Below are 9,482 nucleotides of genomic sequence, written 5' to 3' on the forward strand. Positions count from 1 at the left end.
ATCAAGCTCATACCCACTGAGAGCTCTAGAAGCTAACCAGAACAAATCTCCATAGGGGGACACAAAGGCCCATTAAAGCTTCTGAATAGTTGTCTATTGAATGTAACCTGGCAGGCAGGAAGGATCCTTTATTTTTATTTTTTTTCCTTCTATGACTGATCCCATTCTCCTCTTTTCTGGGAGCCAGGTTCAAAGATATGTCAAATGCATCAGTACCTCAACAATAATGCTGCCACCATGCCAAGAAAATCTAGGAAGTGTTTTGGGAGCTCTCAGAATGTTTTTCAGGACTAGGCATGGCAAATCATTTGCACATTTACCATTAACAATGATGCAAATTGTGCGTTTAATTCCCTGGAAATTAAATCTTCATCTGTTCAGGGGAAAACAGGAACCAAAAGAGATTAAATATTGGAACCGGAAAAATCTTTTTAAAAACATGCTGTCTTTTCAGATAGGAAATTTCCCAGTCCATCCACTATCCAGCTGTTGAGTTTACTATTTGAATCATAGACTTAATTCATTGTTTAAAATGAATTTTGCTGTGTACGGCTCAGAATTAGGAGATTAGGAAAAGTATCTGGACTCTTTCAGTGTCTTGAAGTGGTAACAATCCGCCATGGGAGCTGCATAATTAAATGAGAGTTAGTGTGGGTAGGGAGCCCTGTGAGGGTATAAATTCCCTTCCTCTTCATCTTGCTCTTGGACCTCATTGCTGGAAACTTTTCTGTGCCTGTGAGCAGCCAGAAGAAAGATGTTCTCTTTCTGACCTTAAACTATATTTCAGACTCACCTTCTGGACCCTGACTCACATCCTTTTTTTGTATTAGTGAAAAATTTTGCTTCAGAGCCACTGGATACTCATTGGCTCTGCACCCAAGGTAGGTGTGAATGGCTCTATCCCCATTACCCCAATACTGCCCCATTAATTTCAGAGGTGTACCAGTGAGGGCAGAACTTGGATGGAAATGTTCTTACCTCTATTATTATTATTTATTAAATATTTGTATTGAGGTAGACCCTGCAAGTCCCAATCAGGGCCCCGTTGTGCCAAGCACCATACACATACAAAATAAAAAGACATTCTCTGCTTCCTAATATCTCTATTCTTTGTAGTTCTTCCTTTTAAATGATGAAAGACAAAACTATGGTACTTCTTTCTAAAAACAGTTCCCCTGTGCATGTTATTGAAGAAGCCTAGAGCTTCCCTTATATGCTTTATTTTTCTCTTTCCTCAGAAACGATCGTTAGAAGCTGTTTCGCCGCTGATTAATCAAGAGAGTGATATGACCTTGCATTTTAATGCTAAACCAATTAGCAGGATTTGACGACATGCCATTCCACTGCTTGAAACAAAAATCAAGGAGAGTGCAATGCACCTCGAAAAGAGTAATAACTCTCAGCAATGCCCTGGTGAAGGGGAAATCAGAAATTTGGCTGTGTGTGTAATTTCCAACCCCCCTCCCCACAAAACCTACGCATTTGAGATGAAGCAGCTAAACAATAAGGAGATGTGTAATTTTTAGTCCCAATCAAGTTATCTTTAAATACATTGGCTTCTAACACAGAAATCACTGTTGATGTTTCTGAACCAGCACAAATTATTCACGTTCTAAAACCAATTTGAGTCAAAATGATCCCTGAGAAATTTCCATTGCACCATTTTCTATCCTATATCTGCCTAGTGTTCCATGCAGAGCATTAAACCTATGGGGGGGGGGGGGGCTGTTGTGCTGTCTAACGTAGCGGTACCATTCCTTTAGTTATCTTGATCAGTGGTTCTCTCACTTTTGTACTGGTGACCCCTTTCGCACAGCAAGCCTCTGAGTGTGACCTCCCCTTATAAATTAAAAACACTTGTTTATATATTTAACACCATCATAAATGCTGGAGGCAAAGCGGGGTTTGGGGTGGAGGCTGACAGCTCACAACCCCACCCCCCATGTAATAACCTCGCGACCCCCTGAAGGGTCGCGACCCCCTGTTTGGAGAACCCCTGATCTTGATAATGCACCAACATTTGGAATCCCCAAGAAACAAATTAACATACATGACAAAGTGTTCTAGGTTTGAGCACAATCTCCAAATACAGTTGATTTGTTTAAATTTCTTTTAATCTAGTTTCCTTTTATTTTTCCTTGAAGAAATGTGTTTTAAAGTTCATGAAGAGCCAGTCCCCACAGATGGTTGCCACCAACAGGAGTGTTGTCTCTGAGTAGTCCCTTCCACCCACTCAGTAGGGACAACTGCAGTAGCAGGCAAGCACAGCATGATGCTCTGGGTAACCCAAAGATGTCTGCAGTGCTGGGACCCCAGCTGGATGAACATGGATGCTGTACATAGGTAATAACCTTGCTACAATGTGCAGTTACAGTGAAACATAGGCAGACCCTGGAGTGTGGTATTTGAAGCACGAATGCCTCCAGCACACAGATGACTCTACTCCTTACTATGGCCACATGTCGTGGAGACTTCTGGTATACAGCTTGAACATAAGTAAAACACAATAACTGCTCATAAAGCAGCATATGGGTAGAGCACATATGGATAGTTTTTATGTTCTGTGTGATACTTCCACTGATATTTACTGTGATTTAATTTAGCTAATGCGAGGTAAAAATTAAATTGCCACTATGCTTTTTAAGACCTGAACATTTTTAGTTATTTTTAGCACACTGGCAGCAATTTGTACAGTGGGTGCCAACTGCAAAAAACCCTGACTCAGGCCCCCGGAAATCATGGGATTTACTTAACAAGCATTAGATTTTAAAATAGAGTCAGTGTTGGGTTCTTCTGATAACCTTCTGGGGTTTGAGCCTTTTGGACTCATATTTTCAAAGCTTTTTCTGTACAATCGGGAGTGCTAGAAACGTACTTGAAATGCAGTACTTCTCCTGTTAATGAAAGCTGAGACTCTGCCATAATCACGGGACTCCGAGGACATGGAGCTTTAAGAAAAGCACCAAATGTGGTGAGCATCACAATAAAATTGCCAGAGGTGACAACACTCACCACTTCCAATTTTGACAGACTGGTGACTGAAGATGGTGTAGAAGAGCAGAGGAAGTATAGTCCAGTGGTTAAGGCATGAGTTTTAAAGCCGTCCCTGCTCTACCACAGACTTTTTGTGTGACCTTGGGCAATTCACTTAGCCTCTCTGTGCCTCAATTTCCCAACTGTAAAATGGGGATAAAAGCACTTCCCTACTTCACTGAGGTGTTGTGGAGATAAACACATTAAAATCTGAGGGGTGCTCAGATACCACAATAAAATATGGATATATAAGTACCTTTGAAAGATCAGTGGCTCAAGAAGAATGCAGAAGTTTCCCCCAAAACTGGTAGCACTTAAAAATATCCTACTTCTTTCTCTGCAAGCACACCTTCAAAGGTCTATCAAATCTCCATTTTGAGAAGAAAGGATGAGAGGAAGCATGATGTTGTGGTTAAGGCAAAATGTTGGGTAGGGAGGTCTGCGTTTTGCCCAGTGCTTCCTGTATAAACTTCAGCCAGTCACTTAGGACCAAATTTTCAATAACAGCCATTGATTTTTGGGTGTCTGACATGCTACACCGTAGTAGTCCTTTTCTCCCTGAAGGCCCCAAGTGTCTCACACCGACCATCCAAAAATGCAGGCACCCCAAATAGACCACTGATGAAAATGTGGGCTGTAATCTCTTAGTTCCTCCATCTGTAAATATGGGAATGAAATATTTATTTACTTCTATAGGGGAGTTTGAGGCAAAATTCTATAATGTTCTGAAGGCATTTAGCTATCATTGTAGGGAAGCCACCATAGAACTAAACTCGATTATAACAATGTTTTTTAACATCTCTGGGACAAAACTGCATTCTCTCTAAACTCAATCAATCAATTAAACACAGCCTCTTGACTTGAAACTGCTGCCAGGATAGCAAAAAGGACTACAGATAAGAGGATTTCTCAGGGTCCTAAAGTCTGTAAAGTATTTGTTTAATTTGTGGTACATCCTAAAAGCATATCTGTAGTGAGCACCCAGTTTAGAAGTTTTGTTTGTTTTGATTTTAGTAATAAAATCCATTTGCATGACTCTCCCTGGGTTCACTGTCTAACCATTTTTAACTCATGCTATTTATTATTTGTGGTATCGTTGCACTTGGGAACTCTAGTGATGGATCAGGACTGCATTGTGTTAGGCTTTGTACAAACATAGAACCAAAAGACAGTGTAAACCTGCTGTCCAAGTGTTTACAATCCCAGTTGTTCCATGTTAATTTTGGCAGCACGCTGACAGTGAGTGAGAACAAAATAACCACATTCAGTCAACAGTGGTTCACCTACTACGCTTAAAGAGACACTTCCTGCCACATTCATCTCTCAGCTACATTGGTGTAAATCTGGATGTCAAGTGTGAAAAACTGGGACGGGGATAGGGGGGAATAGGAGCCTATATAAGAAAAAGACCCCAAAATTGGGACTGTCCCTATAAAATCCGGACATCTGGTCACCCTATCTCTATGATTCTGTGGCCTGGTAAAGAGGCCACTGGTGTATCTTAGGAAGGGCAAGCAGTCAGCATGAGAATTTGTACTGGTAATTTTCAGTAAGCATAATCATATTCATGGATGATGCCCACTCAATGCTCACAAGAAACCTTAATTAAAAAAAGAAATCCTAGCCAACGTATCTTAGGAGGAAGAGTTTTCCCTGATCCCCAATATGGCAATCGGTTAAGACAAGTGAACATCTTCTTTGTGTTCAGCTCCTCAGAAAGCCCTTGCCGTCATAACCCAAAGCAAAACATCTACCCGTAGGAATCTGGTGGTTGTACTTTAATCCCCCATGCCTAGGTTTTATTTGCTCCAGTCATTTAATTTCCCACCACAATATGAGCTAAGGTCTTATCTGATATCCCCTCTTTCTTTCCTTTATTAGTAAAATAATAAAATAATAATAATACTTTGCACTTATCTCTATGTTAGGTGCCTATCACCACATTGTGTATAGATAGTGCCGTCCAACCAAAAATGATCCATCAGCAAAGTTTCAGAACATTGGAAAGGTCAGAACACTACAGGACTATCACTTAGATATTATATGAGGGATAAAAATTGTAATAGTGGGAAAGATGTAAAATGTAAGCAGTGTCTTAGGGGTGTCATTGTGCACTCCCCTTTGGATGGCAGTTGTAATCTCCACCATGATCTTAAAGCTCTTGTTTTTTCCGTTGATTATAAGGCCAGAAGGGACCACTGTGATCATCTACTCTGACCTCCTGCATCAAACAGGCCATAGGATTTTCCTCACTTCTATGCCTGTTGGAACTAGAGCACGTCTTTCACAGAAACATCCAACCTTGATTGAACAATTGCCAGTGATGGAGAATCCAACCCAATCTTTGGTGAGTTGTTCCACTGGATAATTAGTCTCACTGTTAAATGCTTGTGCCTTAGTAGACGGCCACTCTGTTTCATTCTAGAGGGTGCTCTGTGCATGCCTATTAGTACTTCACCTATGTGCAACTTTTAATTCTTATAACTAATCTATGTCTTTAAATAGTTTAAAAGCCATCAAAATAAGCACAAAAGAATTATAACAACAGCTTCTATGCTCTGGAGGAGAAAAAAAACCCTTGTGTCCTAAAGAGCTCTCTTTATTAATATGATATGGCAAATGTTTTTTCTGTTTATTAAATCATATGAAAGGTTAATTATGGTTAGCGACTGTGGGTAGAAAACAATTCTTGGAAGATGCTTTTGTAACAACAGGTTGGCAGTTTGCCGAAGCCATCTGCTTCCTGCAAATGTGAAGGTACAATCTCAAACTTGTGAGGTTAAAAACTACAGATTGCATAGTAGTTTGGTAGAAGGAAAATCCATGTTGTGTTGATGTAAAGTTTCTGAATCTCCTTGACACACAGTCTGGAAGGAATGCCAAGTTTCCTAAAGGACTGTATTTGGTTATAGAGGATCTGGCACAAGGGTATTTTGTACTCATGCTGACTGTCTCCTAACCTAATTAAACCATTTTTGTACTATGCTGTTTTGTTTTAAATTTGGTTTTGTCTTGACCCACAATTCTTTTAAGCAAATAATTTGGTTTTCTCCATAAAGGAACATAAAATGTTGCTATGAGTATCGAGGTGAATTGCTCATAAGACTTGCTGCTACAGTTTGAGATGCTGTAAGCTTACCCTGGTTTGTAAACTCTTCAGGGCAGGGGTATCTATTTAAAAGGACAAACTATTCATGCTGTTTTACAGGGTGCGCTGATGCAGAGCGAGATTAAATGATTTGTACAAGATCACACAGAGAGTCTGAGGTAGGCTGGGAATTAAACCTGGATTTCTCAACTCAGTCAAAAGTGCTAATGATTCCTTTCTGTGGATCAGGTATGGTAGTTTCAACATTTTACCTGGATCTTCAAAAATATGTATCTGCCTTCAAAAATCAAGTTAATAGCACAAAATTTGAAACTTCCACATTAGTCCTCATCCAGCTCTTCCTTAAAGATCCAGTAACAGAATTAATATTCTCCCTCTCCTTTCTTTCAGAAAGAATTTGCGGATTCAGCACACAGTAAGACAAAGAATTTGTTACTGTGGCTGACATGTGGCTTCTTCCCATCATCCTCTCTGCACCTTTCTTGTGTGGGAAGGAACTCTTATCCTATGCTCTGTGCATCAGAGGGCTCAAGTCTGGGAAAGGCAACTTTTCACTCTCATTCCCTGCAGGTCGCCTTGTCTTGTTGCTGTCTTGAATGCCTGAGAACATCACTATACCTATCCTGCTGGTCTGAATGCACACTGGAATGCAGTAACACTGGACTGAGTTGAAGAGCACATTCCTTAATGTCTCCAACAACACAGCTGCGGCTGCCAAAATGTTTTCCATGAAATAAAGAGGAACAGGGCCTCATTTCTAGTGTGTATACCCAGCACAGCTACGGTAAAGGCATAGTTTTTAAGTGTTCTTTCTCCCCAGTTTTAACCAGAACATTTCCAGGTGCAGACTTTTAAATGCCTTTTAGAGTACTTCTGTACCTCCTACTTCTGCTTTGTATCCGGTGTGCTGCTCCATCAACCCAGCCATCTAATCCGTTTATCTTTTAATCCATTACCACAAACCTGTTCTCCAGTAAAGTTGATACTTGCAGCTTTACTGTCCTCGCTAGGATCAATACCAATAAATCCTACCCTAATCTACTGTATCCTTCAGTGCTGCAGCAGCCTGGGTCTGCTTCATCAGGATTGCAGAATTTCTCGTAGGTGGCAGCTTAAGAAATCTTCTATGCCTGGGCCAAATTCCCTGCTGGTGGAAATGGGCACAGCTCGACTGACTTTCATGGCATTTCATCCATTTACACTAACAAAGTTGGCCCTCTAGTTTTATTTTTGCTCTTCAATCTCCTTTTACTGTGAGATAACAATGGCTAATACTTGGCACCTGGAGTGCCCCTTTCATCCCAGGATCTCAACACACTCTACAAAAGCAGGTTTGTGCCATTACCCCTTTTTAAAGAGACACTGAGGCACAGAGAAATCAGGGCTGAGATTTTCAAAGCTCTCTCGGATTTGGATGCCCAATTTCCATCAATATTCATGGATATTAGACAGCTGTCTCCATTGGTGGCTTCAGTGCAAGTGATAGCAAGTCTGTACTAGTTAACACCTGGACACTTCAGCCTGCAATGCCAATTCAATATCCTATTTTCAGACAAACTGCAGCCCTGTCCTACTGCCCCACTCCAACCCACCAGTTACTCCTCCTGTGACAGCACAGGGTTTCTTTCATCTCTTGCAATTTCTACTGTACAGGGAGTACAATGAAAATCGCTAATGTGTTGGTAAGTTAGTGAGTGATGTAAAAGGTTGATCATCCATCATGATAAAGGTCCTTCAAAAAGTGACAAACGTTTGTGCAGGTCATTCTGCCTACACTATATGAGGACATAGGAAGTGGAGTAAAAGTTCGGCATAATCATATGCAGGGAAGGTATGCACACAAATCACAGCTGCTATTAATTGGGTTCACAAATCTAACTGGTCCGTCATGACCGGCCAGTGGCGACATGCTGGTAATGCTAGGTCCATGGGGTTTTTCATAGCAGTTACTATCCTTGGCAGGAGTGTGTGAAAGAAGTGCAGATAGATACAGTTGCACTTATCAACAGACTTTTGGCTGCCAGGGGCTCCTTTTCTGCATATCCATGGGTTTGGGGCTTCCCAGAACAGCTTGGGGTGCTTTGTTTTTAACTCTCTGGCAAACTGGGCTGACGTTTGCAGGCCATGCCATTTTGCAGAGGGTTTATTTAGTACCTGGGGTTCACTGGGAGGGTCTGCCTTTGGGACACTTAGAGCAATGCCTAACCCAGAAAGAGTATGTGCAAAGGATAATAGGTTTACCATCCTTGCAGTTCTGTTTGTCATCCACAGTAAATAACTCAGCCAAATGACTCTGGATCCATACAGGGACAATGACTCCGTAGAGTGCATGATCCAGTAAGTATCTTCAGAACAAGGAATTCATTGAACAGCCTGTGAGCTAATACACTGCACTGAAGGATTCTTTGAAAAGTGCCCTGTTAATGAGCACCCATACAGCCATGACACATTATAGTGCCCTGCTGAAAGTCTTGACCCACTGCTGCCTCTGCTACGGGCCATTTTGACCTGCCTATCTACTGAGAAGAATGTTTTCCTTGATCAAGAGTCTTCTTGTGGCTCTGGGTGATGTCACAGCTGCAGTAACTTCTAAGATTTACACGAGTCCAACCTACAACATAAAGATCTGGAGTCAAACTTCCCCATAGTGTTTGGATCTAGGGTTTAACTTAGCCCAGTAAAGAAATGAGGACAGCCAGAACACTCAGCCCCCAATCTATTGAAACGATCAGTTCAGATTCATTTTAATCTAAGGAAAAGGTTTGTCTCTATTCTTACTTTATGCAAATCGACTCCCCCAATCCTATTTTTCAGTAAAGTTGATAAATCATTGTACCACAGCCAAGGACAAGGGCTTACGCTACAGTGTTTCTTGAAGCTGTATTCTTAAATGAATTACTGTATGGATAATTACATTTTGACTTAAATTGGACACGGTGAACTCTCTTTAAAAGAAATAAAAAACTCTTAGCAAGTTATAAATAAGCTCGAGGGGGAAAAGATGGATATCTACAAATTGTCCACATTCTTTTTATAAGCAGCACCATAAAGGCCAGGTTTTCAAAGGGGAGCTTAGCTTGCACAGGCAAGCTTCATTGTAGCATTTCCTACCTTGAAAGCTTGACTTTGTAACCTTAAAAATGTTCTTTTAATATATTATGTATATGTATATAATATGCACCTACAGAAATCAGTTTACCCACTGCTGAAGTGCAACCCTTTCTGGGGTGAAATGTGGCAGCTGTTTAACAGCTTACCGCAACACAAAAACTTACATTTTACGACAGGAAGAGAATAAAAATACCATTCACAGTTAAAAGTGATGAAAGTTTGAAAAAAA

This window comes from Mauremys reevesii, linkage group 8 (assembly GCF_016161935.1).
Source record: "Mauremys reevesii isolate NIE-2019 linkage group 8, ASM1616193v1, whole genome shotgun sequence".
In the NCBI taxonomy this organism is placed as follows: domain Eukaryota; kingdom Metazoa; phylum Chordata; order Testudines; family Geoemydidae; genus Mauremys; species Mauremys reevesii.